Source organism: Callithrix jacchus, chromosome 14 (assembly GCF_049354715.1).
Source record: "Callithrix jacchus isolate 240 chromosome 14, calJac240_pri, whole genome shotgun sequence".
In the NCBI taxonomy this organism is placed as follows: Eukaryota; Metazoa; Chordata; class Mammalia; order Primates; family Cebidae; genus Callithrix; species Callithrix jacchus.
Genome location: NC_133515.1, coordinates 71,992,846 through 72,009,771, shown reverse-complemented (window position 1 = coordinate 72,009,771; position 16,926 = coordinate 71,992,846). Strand labels below are relative to the sequence as shown.

The 16,926-nt window shown below is 47.6% G+C and overlaps 1 long non-coding RNA gene and 1 pseudogene across 3 annotated transcripts in view; one reads left to right on the top strand and one right to left on the bottom strand.

The window, feature by feature from the left end:
- Window positions 1–1,299: 1,299 nt before the first annotated feature.
- LOC100386948 (cysteine and histidine-rich domain-containing protein 1 pseudogene) lies at window positions 1,300–2,747 on the bottom strand (annotated as a pseudogene).
- Window positions 2,748–3,145: 398 nt separating this feature from the next.
- Window positions 3,146–16,926, top strand: part of LOC118147344 (uncharacterized) — a 31,066-nt gene continuing 17,285 nt past the window's right edge. For 2 of the 3 annotated variants that reach the window (XR_004733640.3, XR_004733639.3), the window contains exons 1-3: window positions 3,146–4,131; window positions 10,610–10,740; window positions 11,363–11,427. This is a non-coding gene — a long non-coding RNA (uncharacterized LOC118147344). Of the gene's footprint in view, window positions 4,132–10,609; window positions 10,741–11,362; window positions 16,503–16,926 lie in introns of those variants that run through there. The other variant, XR_004733641.3, reaches the window with a different exon arrangement.

The window sequence follows — 16,926 nt, the reverse complement described above, 5'->3', positions numbered from 1 at the left end:
GAAGTCCTGGAGCTAGAACTGCGAGGCAACACGGGACTGGGTGACCACTTTGCCCAGTGTTAGCCCTGAAGGCCTCATCTTCCAGAACATTCCTTAGTGCCTGACAGACCCGGTTGGTTTGTGGCCCAAATGGAAGGTGTTCAGAGAGGCAAAAAGTAGCTGGTGAAGTAATGAAAATGGTTTCCTGCAGGAGCTGAGGGGAAATTTTCCATCCTAGGCATTGGTTTTTGACTGTCTTCCTGGCCTTGCCTTTGAGCCACTCTAGGTTTCTCAGTCTCTACACCCAGACAGAAGGGGAAGGAAACTATTGTTTCTTGGACACCTGCTGCTGTCTGCTGCTCTACACTTTTTATTACCTAATTTATTTTTTTTATGACTCTGATTTTAGTGACAAGACATTGAGGCTTGATATGGTTCTGTAATTGCCCAAGCTCAGACATCTGCCAAATAGAGGAGGTGGGAGTGACAAAGTCCATCCGACCCAGAGACCCGGTCCCTTCTAGGTGTTTTGCTGTGCAGGGTGGTGGGTGGGGGTGGGGTGAGGCAGGGATATGGCTGGGACCTTATCTTGACAGATGTCCCTCAGTCTAGGGGGATGGGACTCTCCTGGGATCTAGGGAAGACCGCAGCTACTAGACGGTAAACTATTTTTTTTTAAAGAATTAGGCTATTTTATTTAACAAGTCATAGATAGTCATAAAGCAAGTCCATATACTTAGTTTTCTGATATCCTAATGTATTTCCACAAACCTTTTAAGTCTACAATTTTAGATAGTTTTCCATCAAGGAGGCAAGATATAGGTATATACATAATTTCTTTTTATATGTAACTAATTAAAGATTTTAAGAGGATTTAGTATCTAAATCAGTAACAATTTAGTCGTAACACCATACAAACCCATTTAAATATTCAGGAAAGAGATATTTAAGCTTATTACTTGGTCTTTAAAAATGATGAATTTTAGCCCAATTGATACCTCTGTATTCTTACTTATGTTTCCTGTACTCTTACATCATACTGCTTGGCAAGTAATGTAAGTTTTGACATGATTTAAAAATTCAATTAGTTGTAAACAAATTCTAATTTGTTAAATAATTCATATATTCCCCTTTAATTACTACACTGCCTCAGAATTAATCGTCCTTAAAAAAGTAATCATCCCACATAGAAAAAAGCACAGAAAAAACTTCATCTCTTCCTTAAATATTTTCAAGTATTGTAAGAACACACACATCCAAGAAAAAACTGATTAAAAACTGGTATTTCATTTTGTTTTACTAATTATGGAATAATAGACGTAAAAATCACGTTCCTTTATATTTCTCTGCTTAACAGAGAAATACGAAGAAACACTGCATTTATGGTTATGGGGTATTTTCTAGCCTCTTCAGGTACAGGACACAACTATGGTTCCCACCAGTAAGGAGAAATGAATAGTCCATCTTACATAACACAGAAGAAAGATGAGAGACACAAAAAGACAAACTGACTTTGGCTTTTAAGAACCTAATATGAACCCTGAAATGGCAGATCCAGCAGCACAGCACCCAAACAAAAGACGCAGCAGCAAGCCGCTGCTTCGCACACCATGAAGAATTCTGAAACACAGAATAGCCTTCCTCCTGTGTCATACTCCATCCGCTGGGTGTCTTCGTTTTTCTATTCTTGGCTGCAGCAGTTCAAGGCTTGCCCACTGCCTCGGTTCAGCTTTTCTCACGGCGATCTCCACCTTCGTTGCGGTCATAGTGACATAACTTTGCTTTACATCAGTCACACCCCATAATTTCACATTTTGATCAAATTCTCTCCTTCAAATACAGTTGTGCACATTTAACAACGTGCTATTTGCTTCTACTTGACTAAGCTCTGGAAGTGAATTTTAAGCACATACTGAAACGGTAACTTCACTCCAGTCTGATGCCAGGTAGGTCTACATGGAACAATTTTTCCCAGCATCCTTTTTAGTCCACATGTGTTTCCCTGTTGACAGCCCTCTCGGGCTAAGAATGTGTTAAAATCAGAAGTTTCTCTTCCAGTATTTCATTCCCTCATGGAAAATAGGTATTCCAGAATGATATACACAGACTTCTTCTAGACTCGTTGGACCCTGATATGTCTTTGAACACCCTCCATTCTTACATGAGGTCACAATCTTAATTTCATCATTGTCTTCTTCTTTTTTTTTTTTTTTTTCGAGACAGAGTTTCGCCCTGTCTCCCAGGCTGGAGTGCAATGGCACCATCTTGGCTCACTGCAGCCTCTGCCTCCTGGGTTTGAGAGATTCTCCTGTCTCAGCCTCTGAGTAGTTGGGATTACAGGCGTGGGCCACCACATCCGGTTAATTTTTTGTATCTTTAGTAGGGACAGGGTTTCACCACGTTGGCCATGCTGGTCTCGAACTCCTGACCTCGTGATCCACCTGCCTTGGCCTCCCAAAGTGGTGGGATTACAGGTGTGAGCCACCGAGCTTGGCCCAATTGTCTCCTTTCTTATCTTCTTTGTTCCATGATGTCATTTCATCAGGTGCTTGTTTGGCGGAACCGGATAGTTTTAATTCCAAATTCGTTAGTGGTTCATCTGGGCTTGGCCTTTTTATTGCTTCTACTGACTCTTGGCTTGAATGATGTCTTCCTGAAATTTGGGTTTCAATTCAGATAGTTCTTTCTTCTCAGTAGCCTTGACTCCAGGTTTGACTGGTTCTGGTGGCTTCTCAATATTATGTCTACCTTTTGCACAGCCTACAACGCTTAAAAAATCAGTAAAATCAGTTGTTCTTCTCTTACAGCAAGACCAGCCCTTCAATGCATCGTGAAAGGCTGGAACACCTGGGTGGTGTGTGCAAGCATCATCGGAGTTGGTCTCAGGATCGAAGCGCTGACTGCAGCCCCGGTTGTAGCACAGCAAGGCCATTTTCTTTTCCTACCGTCACAGGCAAGGCCCAAACACTGAGAACGGCAAGAGGGTGTGTTTGCCTCTCTCGTGTCGCTAGCACCGGTCTCAACAGTGAGCGATTATAAGCGCGTCTGTGGGCCCGCTCTGAGCCGTGTGGCCGTGCCGACGGACTTCTACCACATGGTGTCGCTGCGGCTCTGCCTTAGAAGGCTCCCCGAGGCCCAGGAGCCGGGCAGGGCCGGCCACATGACCAGCCTCCGACTGCGAGGTCATCCGCAGCCTGTGGGGCAGCGTAGGGCTATCCGTAGCTTTCAGCCTTTCCTGGACCTACCAGGACAAGGAGAGCAGGGAGAGGTGCGAAGGAGGTCTGGAGAGGAGGAGGCTTGGGACAGTGCAGAGTCCTGGCAGTGAGGGTGACCGCTGACCGCTTTCAGGAGGGACAGGGACTACTGCCGGGGAATAATGGGATTTATCTCCCATGCCCGAAGAGGGGAGAGCTGCTCCCCCACGGCGTGAGTAGGCTGGAAGGGGTTCGGGCAGAGAAGAGGTATTTTTTCTGTCCTCCAGGCATGGGCTGGAAGAGCCAGGAGCAGAGGAGAGTCGGGATGCTGAGCACCCAGCGGGAGAGGAGACGGCCCGGCCATAACCCACCTGCTGAGCACACAACATCCTCTGTGGGTGCCCCCCCCACTCTGCCTGCAGCTGCCATTTGGGAAAATGACTCTTGACTCTTTCACGGTTTGTTTTGTGGGTCAGGACTCAGCCCTTTCGGATCCTTATCGAAAGCAACATCACACTTGGGCCCAGGGGTTCAAGACCAGCCTGAGCAACAGGACAAACCCCCTTCTCTATCAAAAAAAAAAAAAAAAAAACCAAACAAAATTTAGCCGGGCATGATGGCACACACCTGTAGTCCCAGCTACTTGGGAAGCCGGGATGGGAGGATGGCCTGCACCCAAGAGGTCAAGGCTGAGGTGAGCTCTGTTCCTGCCACTGCACTCCAGTGTAGATGACAGAGTGAGACCCTGTCTCAAAAAAAAAGGCAACATCACCATCAACCCACTTTTAAGTTTTCACAGCCCACTCCAGCAATGTTGAAGTCGGATCATAGAATGGTGTCTGCACTCAAAGGCAGAGTGAGCAGCTCCTCAAAGGATCCTCAGCCCCTTACCATGGAGGAGTTCATCAAAGCGCCTCTGAGAGCCGATCGTGATGGCGCAAGACAGTGAGTGAAGGAGGTGCGGAGGCTTGGGGAATGGGGTGCTTGGAAGTGAGACAGCGAGCATGCGGGCTGCTACCGACCAGCTTAGTTACCTCCAGTTCTGCCTTTCCTGGTCTCTGGGCTGAGGGCCATGGAAGAAATTTCCCTTTGGAACTTTTTTAGTACAAAATTTTCATTCATCAGCTGTTGATGCAGAGTCAACCAAAAGGTTTTATTTGATTTATATTTAGGTTTTTTTTTAAATTTAATAGACAATCCATTCATGAGTTCAAAATGCAAAGGGCTCAAAATAAGCAGCCTTTCCTGTTTAATATATAAACAAACAAACAGACAACCTAATGCTTCCGGCAGAAAAGCAGCAAGGGCGTGCGCAGACAATTCATGGAAAAGTATACCCTAAGGTTGCAAAGACATTTCCTGGGAAGCTTGCTTGACTTTAATGCTGGGATATTTTTGATAGACAGAAATGTCCACTTTTTTGCAAGCTATGTTTTCCCAGTATAATCTCTTCTCAGCTTGGAAGGTCACTGCCCATTCTGAAATGGGTTAGATGGATTTGTCTTCGTGGTTTTTTTTTTTTTTTTTCACTGCTGCTCTCTCATCCGCCTTGGAGATGTTTTTATTATGATGTAATTAAGAGATGGAGCCAGGGGCTGGTGTGGCACTGAGGATGGTGCCTGTGCAGGACAGTCAAAGCCCGGGCTCTGAGCCATCTGCTGTCTCTCACAATTTGGGGATTGTTCATGGCAGGCCAAGCAGGCTGAGAGGAGCCAGCCTTGGGAAGTGAACCCTTCCTGTTGGCAGAGAGGGCCTGGGGGACCTGAATTGGCCTTGGGGACCCAGGACAAGGGCGAGAGATTCTGATCATAGCCTGTATGCCCTGGTCAGTCGGCCCAAGGCACAGGTGTCCCAGGGCATGGAGGTGGGTATAGGGAATCTGGGTGACTCAGCCTGAGACTTGGGGAGTCCTGTCCCCCAGGCCATGGGAATCTAGACCCTGCAACCTGGGGAGCCAGGGAGTCCCTAAGACTGACAGGAACTAAGGTGAGTTTGTGGGATCTGGAGGAACCTGGTTGGGCGGGACAGGCATTCGTCAGGGCCTCCCTTGAAGCCAGCCTGCCCTTGTTTTATTTCACAAAATGGCACCGAAGTGGCTGAAATGTCCTGCATGGAAGGTGTGCAACCTTGGGAAACAGAGTCGCTGTACCTGTACCAGGCCACTGCAGGGTGGGCATTACTGCCTAGTGCCCTCCTCCCTCACTCTGCCTCCCTGGATGCTGAGGATGGCCCTGTAAATCTCGTTCATAGGGGTCCCTTGTTTCCGGGGCACCTTGTCTGAGCACTGAGGAGAGAACACAGCTCTTGGCTGGGAGGCAGGAGACTGAGCGTTGCTTTTAAGCCGTCCCCACACGTGTGACCTCAGTCTTCATTCTGCTCTTTCGTGAGTGTCAGCTGTCTCGTCCATTAAATGGGATGATGTTCTTGTCCCAGCCAGCACAGGGATGACTAAATGAGGGAACAGGTGAGAAGCCGCACTGGAAAAAGGAACCATTCAGCTGCAGGACATCCAGGTGCAGCTCCGCGGGGGGCTAATGGGGTTTGGTTGCCCACATGGGCTGTGTTTCTTTGTGGGGCCAGCAGGTGGCAGCATCGCCCTTGCATGTGCCGGCTCCACTCGGGGCCTCTCCTAGACGCAGCGTATAGGGCAGGGGACCATTCTGCACTCAATTCAATTCCCATCTCCCTGGGCAGAGGCCAGGGGAAGGAGGGATCTGAAATGCCCTGGATGGGAAGGGCCCGGAAAGAGAATGAAAACCTCATTCCACCCCTCAAAAAAGCACAGATAATCCAGGAGGGAGGGACGTGGTGCGTGAGCCCAAGGGGGCTGATATAACCGCTTGGGCTGAAGGGGGACCTTGCCTTCTCTGCCATAACGGTGTCCCCCACCACCTGGAGGAGGGAACTGGTGATCCAGAAGGCTTGGGTCCTTGTCTTTTGTTGGAAAAGTCAGCCAGCTTTGCAGTGGGGCAGTGGTGGCTCCTCTATTTTTGTGTGCGAAACAGGGTTGAAAACTTAATTCATTCTGTAATTTATTTGTGCAGTAAACAGGTAATTTCCTTATTTATGGGTTTATAATGAATCTGGCCTTTCTTCCAGCCTCTGCCTGATGATAAGTGAGAAAAATAATGAAATTTTCAACTTGATTCAAACATACTGGGGCTGGAGTGATTAGCTGGTCTTGTTAAGTGATTTTGTTCATTTCTCTTGGATAAAATGCATAGTTCTCAGACTGCTTTCCCTGGCTTCCCCCACTGTGGTGCTATTGGGATGTTGCAGACAGACAAGGGCAGCTTGTGGGGCATCTGGCAGGAGGCAGGAGTTGGGATCCTGGGGTGTTGGTGTCCTCTGGACCCAGCAATGTCCCCTCTTCCTCCTGGCCACTGATCATACTAGAAGTTGAGTTTATGAACCTCATGGTCCAGTTCCTCCTGGTCTGGCTAGAACCCCTGTGGCGCCCCCTGCTGACCAGCCCTCCTGCACCTGGTCCCTCCTCCCCACGGGCTCTCACAGCTGAGCCACGTGGCCCCAGCAGGGATGCTGGCTCACAGGAATGAAAGTTGACTTTGAAAGCTGAACTCCAGTGGCGCCTCTCCCTTACCCGGGAGCCCTGTAGGGCTGGAGGCAGAGGCCAAATTGGTTTGCAGCTGCCTGGGATGCCACTTCTTCCCAGAGTTCCAATGTGAGTCAGGGACAAGGGCTTCTCTCTCTCAGGGAGGGGTGAGTGGGCCAGTGCTTGGCTCCACTTGTTTGCTTTCCTTCTAATCCCTTTCATAATTCCCCTGGGCAGGAAGGAGGGGACCGACACTCTTCCTCTTCTTGCTCAGTCATCCATTACATAAACTCCAGGGCCACACCCAAGAAGAGAGATGAGGGAATCCAGGAAACATGCTCTCAAGAGAATAGCCTGCTTTAGAAGACTTTTGATCTGCAGCATAATCCTCTTTTGCGTGTCAAATGCCAAACATGACCACATTTTTTTCTTCTATGCATTCTGTCTGTATCAAACATTAATCCACGATCATGTACCCATCAAGGCCAAAGAGAAAAGCACTGCACTCCGGCCTGGGCAACAGAAATAAAACAGAATTTTTTTAGTTTTTTTTTTTAAGCGACAGGGTCTCCTTCTGTTGTCTAGGCTGGAGTGCTGTGGTGCGATCATAGCTCACTGTAACCTTGAACAGTTGGACTCAAGCAATCCTCCTATCTCAGCCTCTGAGTAGCTGGGACTACAGGTGTGTGCCACCACACCTGGCTAATTTTTCTATTTTTTTAAATAGATGGAGTCTTGCTGTGTTGCCCAGGCTGGTCTTGAACCCCTGGGCTCAAGCAATCCTCTTGCTTGAGCTCCCAAAGTGCTGGGATTACAGGTGTGAGCCATCGTGCCTGGCCCAAAAATTTTCAAATATCATCCTTTTAAGCTTCAAATGTTACCAACATTGGATAATGCAACCAAAGGAAGCATAACACATAAAACATGGGGGATTCATCCACAAGGAGACTTCACTATCTTGCTGATATTAGCCTCTGCCCTCCCAGGGAGGATACACTATGAGTCAGTAGATGCCACTCAGCAACAACAAAAAAAGATAAACAAAAGTCACACCCCTGTGTAAAGATAGCCTGGCCCAGTAGGAACCCCTGCAGAGCTCAAGGACTCTCAAAAGGAGGCTCTTAGCCTGGGCCAAGGCAAGACCACGGCATAGGATGAAAGAAAGTCTGTGATTGGTGGGCTCTCATCCAGGCTCCTCATTTGTTGTTTCCTACTGGAGGAAATGTGACATGGGCAATTCAAGCCAATAGGGAGCCTGGAGAAGGGGCTGGTGGTGGGTGGCATTCACTGCCTTCCCTCTTGTGGCTCCCTCAGGAAGGGGGTCTCACTGGGCAGGGCTGAGGCAGATGGCCACACTTTCAGGTACTCACTGGCACATGCGGCTGGATGTGGGGGTGGGGTGAATAACCATACCTACCTCATGTAGTTGTTGCAAGGATGAAATTACTTAATCCTTTTTTTTTTTTTTTTTGAGACGAAGTCTTGCTGTCACCCAGGCTGGAGCACAGTGGTACAATCTCAGCTCACTGCAACTTCCGCCACCCTGGTTCAAGCAGTTCTCCTGAACTCCTGCCTCAGTTTCCCAAGTAGCTGGGATTGTAGATTGCCTGCCACCATGCCTGGCTAATTTTTGTATTTTTAGTAGAGACAGGGTTTTGCCATGTTGGCCAGGCTGGTCTTGAACTCCTGACCTCAAGTGATCTGTCCACCGGGGCCTCCTAAACGTAGTCCTATTTGTAGTGTTAGTACAATGCCTGTGATGTAGTAAATCATGCTTGCTGGAAATAGATGCTCAGTGCCACGAAGAAAAATTAGCCGCGAGACAAAGGATCTTTCGGCAACGCAATTTTTACTTTCTGTACCGCGGGAAGCCATCGTGCTACAAGAGTACAATGAGTGAAGGAAAATACACAGATTTATCCCTTACGCATTTGGGGTCGTTCTTACTGCCGTGTCTGGTCTTTATTGGCGGGAGCCAGACCTTACAATTTAAACTGAAATCCGACAGGCTAAGAACTTAAAACTTTTCTAAACAGGTAAAAGCAATGGAGAGTTGGAACATGCCTGTGAGCACGTCCAGCACAGATAACTTGGTTAAAGTACAAGGACATAGAGTGTACTACGTGCCTGTAAGCACGGCATGTCTAACAGCTACATGAGATAGGGCTTAGCACAGTTATTGGCACACTTATTCTTTAACAAGAAAGGAAGCTTTAAAAAAGAACTTTCTGCTTCCCACAAGGCTGGATGTGTAGTTGCCATTCACATCCATGTATGTGTATGTTTCCATGTGAATACCTGTAGAACTCACTGCATGGCATAGCAGGCACACAATAAATGCCAGTTGTTCTTATCACTGGACACACAGACACACAGAGACGCAGACACACAGATGTGTATATCTTCATAAATAAAGATATAAAGACACCGCTATACCTTTACTGGATACACTTGAATCTACACTTGCAGATGTGGATATACACAGTCCCACATCATAATTATAACTAACACCTATTGGAAATGTACTATATCATAGGCATTGTCCTAACACCATAAAAAGGATTATGTAATTTCATCCTTGCAACAACTGCATGAGGTAGGTGTGGTTATTTGCCCCCACATAAAGCTCCACTGAGTCACATAGAGGTCTACTCAAAGTCACAAAGTTAGTAATTGGAAGACTTGGGATTTAAGGCCAGGCAGTCTGGCCTCAGGGCCTGCACATGGAACCAGGGGCGATTCTGCTCACAGACACCCACAGTCTTCCACACAGGCTCAGTCACAGACCTTCATCCAGGTGTAAAGAAATCTCCCATCTACAAGTAGAGGCACTTCCACGGTCACAAAACTGAAGTGGGATCCTTGCACATGCGTGCGGAGCGAGAGGCTCTGTGTGAGCCTTGCAGAAACTCCCAGCGTTCAGATTAGCTGGTCGAATTGCAGAAACTCCCAGCGTTCAGATTAGCTGGTCGAATTGCAGAAACTCCCAGCGTTCAGATTAGCTGGTCGAATTGCAGAAACTCCCAGCGTTCAGATTAGCTGGTCGAATGTGATAGTGATTTTTCTTGGTGAGTGGGCTTCCCTCTGATTCTGTACCTGTCCATTCGTTGGGGAACTTGGGGAGGAGGCCAATCCTGTCTTTACCTATAGTGGCTTAATCAAGTTTTGGCCTTGTCTGAGGGTTTCGGGACCCCGGTCTCTTCCCATCCCCTTGTCCTCTGTGAGTGCTGGATATTGCCTGTGGGTGGATTTCTTTTTTTAAAGGTCTTGCTCTGTTGCCCAGGCTGGACTACAGTGGCATGATCACTGCCCACTGCAGCCTGGATCTTCTGGGCTCAAGCCATCCTCCTGCCTCAGCCTCCCGAATAGCTGAAACCACAGATGTGCACCACCACAACAGGCTTAATTTTTTTTTTTTTTAGTAGAGATGGGGGTCTCACTCTGCTGCCCAGGCTGGAGTACAGTGGTGCAATCTTGACTCACTGCTGCCTCCGCTTCCCGGGATCAAGGGATTCTCCCTTAGCCTCCTGAGTAGCTGGAATTACAGGCGTGCGCCGCCACACTGGCTAATTTGTGTATTTTTAATAGAGATGGGGTTTCACCATGTTAGGCTGGTCTTGAACTCCTGACCTTATGATCCACCCGCCTTGGCCTCCCAAAGGGCTGGGATTACAGGCATGAGCCACCATGCCTGACCAAGTTATACTTTTTGTATGACTGCAAGTCTGCACTGTATTGAAGACAACTGAATTTAGTTATGAATCCCTCAGGGGATTCCCAGTAGAAAGGGAGTGTCTGCTGCAGTTATTCTGTGCCTGCCGGCGCCTTGTTGCTATATATTTGTTGCCTATGGGGGAAGATAACTTGTTTCTTTAACTTACAGATCTTCAGGGCGAGTGAAAGGAACCCTCTGTAAAGAACCACACCTGAGGGGCCTCATTTGCACCTGGACCTGAGTTGGAGGCTGAGGCCCTGGATTTGGAGCCTGAGCCTGAAGCCTTCGTGGCTGATACCGTAAGGGTCTTGGAAGGGGAGTGTGTTTCACACATGGGAGGTGTGTGACTCATGGGAGGCAGAGGGCAGACATTGTGGCAGCTGGTCTTCCAGGATAGTCCCCACAATGAGTCACCCATAGTATGTCCAACCTTGTGTGGTCCCCTCTCTTCAATTCTGTGGAAAGCCAGTGATGTTTGGGTGAGGAATAAAGACACGTATTACATTTCATACATTAGCGTAAATTTACTCTCTAGAATGCATTTGTTTGCCTTAACTTCAGTAAAATGAGTAATCATGTTTTTATAATAGCGAACTCATCATTTGTGTTCCAGTGACAGTGCTGATCTAAAGGATGAAAGAGAAAACAAGCTTGTGTCAGAGTTGTTTCAGTCACCTGCGCTACAAAGCAAACTGCCCTCAATCTTAGGGGCTGAGAATCACCAACATTTTATTTTTTTGTGTTTCTGTGGCTTGGCTGGGTTTAGCTGAGCTGCTTTTCTGCTGCGCATGCTCGGGAAATCTCATGGGGCTGTGGTTGCGCGATGGACGAGGCCAGATCATTAAGAGGCTCAGCTGGGAGGCTGGGACATCGGCTCCTTTATCCCTCTGTGTGTAATCTCTGGCCTTCTCTCTCCCGTAGAGTTGCTGGTCGCTCCAAGAGGGTAGCTGGACTTCTTCCATGGCTGGTGCCCAGGACTCCCAGAAGTGAGTAATTTAAATGGGAGGAAGAGGACGCTGCCAGGGCTCCTAAAGGTCCATCCAAAAGTTATGCAACTGCGTCCACTGCATTGTTGTTTGTTAGATGAGTCACAGGCCAGCCCAGATTCGCTGTGGGAGCACCACACAAGGCATAAATACCAGGAGGTCTTGTTCACCGTGGCCGGGACCATAGTGCTGGAAGTGGTGTGTTGTAAGAGAAACCTAAAACCTGTGGTGTACCGAAATGTTGAGATGGAGTGAGGAGACCTAGCGAGGCACTGGCAGAAGAGTTCCGTGAGCCCCTCACCTGCAATGACACGGACGTAGAAAAGGGCACCTGATGAGCTAGGGGATCTGGCTAGGGTGGTTTCCAGGTGGAGTTTTTGAAAGTGATATTTAATAATTAGCTTCATCCACCTGACTCTGATAAAATAAGAAGAGGCCAGGTGTGGTGGCTCATGTCTGTAATCCCAGCATTTTGGGAGGCCAAGGTGGGCGGATCACTTGAGGTCTGGAGTTGAAGACCAATCTGGTCAACATAGTGAAACCTCATCTCTACCAACAATATAAAAAGTTAGCTGGGTGTGGTGGTGCACGCCTGTAGTCCCAGCTACTCAGGAGGCTGAGGCAGGAGAATCACTTGAAGCCAGGAGGCAGAGGTTGCAGTGAGCTGAGATCGCACCACTGCACTCCAGCCTGGGCGACAGAGCGAGACTCTGTCTCAAAAAAATAAAAAAATAGGAAGAGATAGAGATGAACCAAAGAAATAACTATTTAGGTTTTGAGCAGAATTTTGGAAATACAAGGAGCCCAGGACTGTTGTTCCAGCCAGTAAAAGGCTTTCAAAATAAGAAGGGGTCTCAGGGCAAAGATAAAATTTAGGGTGCTGCCTGTAAATTGTGGTCTTGGGTAAATGTGAAATCAAGGGTGTGGCTGTAAAGCCCTTTATTAAAACCTCAGAAAAATTGAAGGTCATCATTTTTGTAGACCCTTTAAATAGACAGTAGGGCTTCTGAGAATATTTTTTCCCCTTGAGACAGGGTATGTTGTCCAGGCTGGCCTCCAACTCCTAGGTACAAAGAGCCCTCTGGAGCATCTGGGACCACAAGCACGCACCGCCACGCCCAGCAAAGCATCTTCAGAGTGTATGTCTTAGAGCCTCTCTACTAGACAATAGGACTTCTAAGAATCCCACAGCAACCTCACAAGTGGCTTAAAGTAGAAAAAGGCCTTTTGAGGGAGAGATAGGGGTGTGGCTATTGTCTAAAGGAGTACATTATAATTTGATATTTAAGAAACACAATTTTTTGAAAGAATTATATCAAGTTGGATGGAAAGGGACAGAGACAGTTCAAAATGAAAAGATACTTTCTGTATGAGCAGGAAGCAGGCCAAGAACAGGCAGGTATTTGGCAGCAGACCCTGGTCATTTCTTTTTTTTTGAGACAGAGTCTCGCTTGTCTCCGAGGTTGGAGTGCAATGGCACGATCTTGGCTCACTGCGACCTCCTACTCCCGGGTTCAAGGGATTCTCCTGCCTCAGCCTCCCCAGTAGCTGGGATTACATATGTACGCAACCATGCCTGGCTAATTTTTGTATTTTTAGTAGAGATGAGGTTTCACCATGTTGGCCAAGCTGATCTCGAACTCCCGACCTCAAGTAATCTGCCCACCTTGGCCTCCCAAAGTGCTGGGATTACAGGCATGAGCCACTGTGCCTGACCGCCCTGGTCATTTCTTATGGAAAAGGAAGGATAATTGAGTGTGAAGCCAACAGCTAGGGATAGCCCCTCCCCGAGAGTGGGACCAGGTCTAATGAAGACATGTGCTTGGCTTGATTTCAGAACTGCACTGTGCAAGCTTCTTTTCCTTTTTGAATGGGAGTGTCTGTGGCCGTTATCCTATGCCTGCTGCCCGCCTTGTTGCTGTATGTTGGCTATGGAGGAAGATAACTTCTCTCTTTAGCTCACAGATCTTCAGGGCAAAAGGAACCCTCTCTAAAGACCCACACCTGGGGGGCCTTATTTGCACCTGGACCTGAGTTGGAGGCTGAGGTCCTAGACTTGGAGCCTGAGCCTGAAGGCTTCGTGGCAGATACCGTAAGGGTCTTGGAAGGGGAGTGTATTTTGCACATGGGAAGTGTGTGACTCACAGGAGGCAGAGGGCAGACATTGTGGCAGCTGGTCTTCCAAGATAGCCCTCCCTTGAGTCACACCCTTAGTATGCCCATCCTTGTATAGTCCCCTCTCTTAAATCCAGGCTGTCTCTGTGACTTGCTTTTGACCAACAGAAAGCAGTGACAGTGAGGCTTCATGACCTCTGAGGACAGGTCATGGGAAGCCTTTGGCTTCCAGCTGCGTCACTTGGATAGCTTGCTCTGGGGTAAGCCAGCTATTATCTTAGAAATTCGATTCCTCTGAGACTGTCAAACTATAAGGAAGCCAAGATAGCCACCCACATGGAAGGCCACAAGGAGAAAACAGTAGATTCAGCCAGACTCCTCTCGCTCCATCCATCCCAGCTGAGGCCCGAGCTAGGTGAAAGAAGATGCTGCCATCTTGGATGTGCAGTCCAAATGAGCCAGTGTTGGACTCTAGTCCAACAGTGTCCAATCTTTTGGCTTCTCTGGTCCACATTGGAAGAAGGACTGTCTTGGGCCACACATAAAATACACTAACAGTAGCTGATGAGCTAAAAACAAAAATCACACACACACACACACAAACAAACCTCATAATGTTTTTAGAAAGTTTTCGGGTCAGGCGCAGTGGCTCATGCCAACATTGTGGGAGGCCGAGGTGGGTAGATCGCCTGAGGTTAGGAGTTCAAGACCAACCTGGCCTACTTGGTGAAACCCTGTCTGTACTAAAAATACAAAAATTAGCTGGGCGTGGTTGTGTGCACCTGTAATCCCAGCTACTTGAAGGCTGAGACAGGAGAATCACTTGAATCCAGGAGGCAGAAGTTGTAGTGAGCCGAGATTGCGCTGTTGCACTCCAGCCTGGGCAACAAGAGAGAAACTCTGTCTCAAAAAAAAAAAAGAGAAAGAAAGTTTACAAATTTGTGTTGACCTGCACTCAGAGCCATCCAGGATGTCATGCAGCCCAGAGGCTGCAGGTTGGACAAGCTTGCTGTAGACCCTGCTGCCATTTGACTGTGACCACATGAGAGACCTGTCCCCATAAATGACCACTAAGCCCAGGTAACCCACAGAACCATGAGAGCTAAAAGTGTTTTATTAAAATAAACTTGTGTGTGTGTGTGTGTGTGTGTGTGTGTGTGTGTGTGGATAGGGTCTCTCTATATTGCCCAGGCTGGTCTTGAACTCCTGGCCTCAAGTGATCCTCCTACCTTGGACTCCCAAAGTGCTGGGATTACAGGAGTGAGCCACTATGCTTGGCCAATTGATTCGAAAGCACTAAGTTTTGGGGTTTGTGATGCAGCAACATAACCAAAATAGTACAAAAGTGCACCTGTTTTAATCAAAATATAAAAATAAATTGTAAAAGATCAAAGCTTAAAATTACTTGTAAGTTTAAAAAAAATTTTTGCTTAAAATCTTCAACATTATCTACTAAAATTAAAAGGCAAATATAACTAATAGTACAATGGATCCACTTTATCTAATACATGTAACATTTAAATAAGATGTTTAAGTAAAGTGAACTTTTAAATTTAAGTCTTGAAAATGTCAGGGCCGCGTGAGGTGGCTCATGCCTGTAATCCCAGCACTTTGGGAGGCCAAGGCAGGTTGATCACAAGGTCAGGTGTTCAAGACCAGCCTGGCCAAGATGGTGAAACCCCGTCTCTACTAAAAATACAAAAATTAGCCAGGTGTGGTGGCAGGCACCTGTAATCCCAGCTACTTGGGAGGCTGAGGTAGAGAATTGTTTGAACCTGGGAGGCGGAGGTTGTAGTGGGCGGAGGTTGCAGTGAGCTGAGATCATGCCATTGTGCTCCAGCCTGGGCAACAACACGAGACTCGGTCTCAAAAAAAAAAAAAAAGTAATGAAATCTTAGTAAACATTTTTACAAAAATAAATTCATTTATAATTGTAGCATTGTTCCATGTCTGTCTAGTTGCCAGTGTAAAGCATTAGTGTCATGCTTCATGCATGTTATATCTTGACCTACATATGTGCAAATGTAGGCGAATCATGAATTACTCATATTGGAAAATGCTCCTCAACTGCCGTGTGCAGCTGTAGCAAACACTGTGCTAATTTGTGAGTACCTCTGCAACCGCAAAGAGAAGCAAGAAAGTGCATGCTCGCCACCACTGGATCCACTACTTCTGTTGCATTCCTTCGACGTGAGAGGAAGGATTTATCAATGCCTTTTCTCTTATCTTAGTGCGCTCCTGTCCACACTCCACAGCCAGGGCAGCGTCGTCTCCAGTGTGAACAGCAGCATAGCCCACACATTTTCACAGCATTTAGACGCAGCCTTTTTTTGATTCAAGGACATAACACAAAAGATGTGAGGCATTTCCCTGGGGCCTGAATGGTGCTGCTCATGAGAATGGATGTGTTGGGTTTAGAGGTCACGCTGTGCTAGTGCTGAGTGCTGGATCTCGAGGGGCAGGGACAGGGATTTCCATGTGTTATTTAATGTATGAATGTATGTGTGTGTGTGTGTGTGTGTATGCAGGGGCCTCTCCTGCCTATGTCTAAGGGCAGTACTGCTTCTAGCCGGCCTGTCCAGATCTGGTAGAGGTCTCGTATGCTTCTCTTCCAGAGAACTATGGGATTCTGACCCTTGGAAGACATATTTTCACTCTGACTTAGTTCTTTGGTTGGAGCTGATTTCATAGTTAGTTATTAGCCTGGTATATTCAATGGAACGTTTTCAGCTGCAAGTGACAGAAGACCAACTTGAACAGGCTTGAGCAAAAAGGGACTATATTGGCTTTCATAACTGGGAAGTCCTAGGGCAGAGATCCAGGGCTCAAACTTGTTTTCAGGGGTGGGGGCAGGAGAACCTGGGATTGACAGATGGCCCCACCAGGACTCCTGCAGTGGGGGGTGGGTGGTGTGGTTCCCTCAAGGAGTGGGGGCAGCCAGACAACAGTGTGCCCTCTATGCCTGGTTATCACATTTTCTGAAATGTAGTTCTTGAGTCTACATTGTGCTGGCTGCCTGTGCCAGATTTCTTAAGCAGCTCAGGTGCTGGGCACGAGCTTCCTGAAGCATCTGCAGCCTGGAGCAGATTCCTGTCTCCCCTGCTCATGTTTCAAAGCTCTCGAGCCCTCTGCACCCCAGCAGAGCCTGGTGAGGGCAGAAGGCTTTCTGGGCATAGAAGACCATTTCCTTGGGTCTATTTAAACTCTCCCCAAGGACCCCCTGGGAGATGGCTCTCCCAGAAACTTACCACTGCAGTGGTACAAAATAAAAATGTCTGTGCAATAAAAACCAAAGAAACCATCAACCAGGAGGATCATCTTTCTCCCACAGAGCTCTGGTGCCAGGCTTACAATGGTAGAGACCCCCGAGGCCAGCTTCTCATG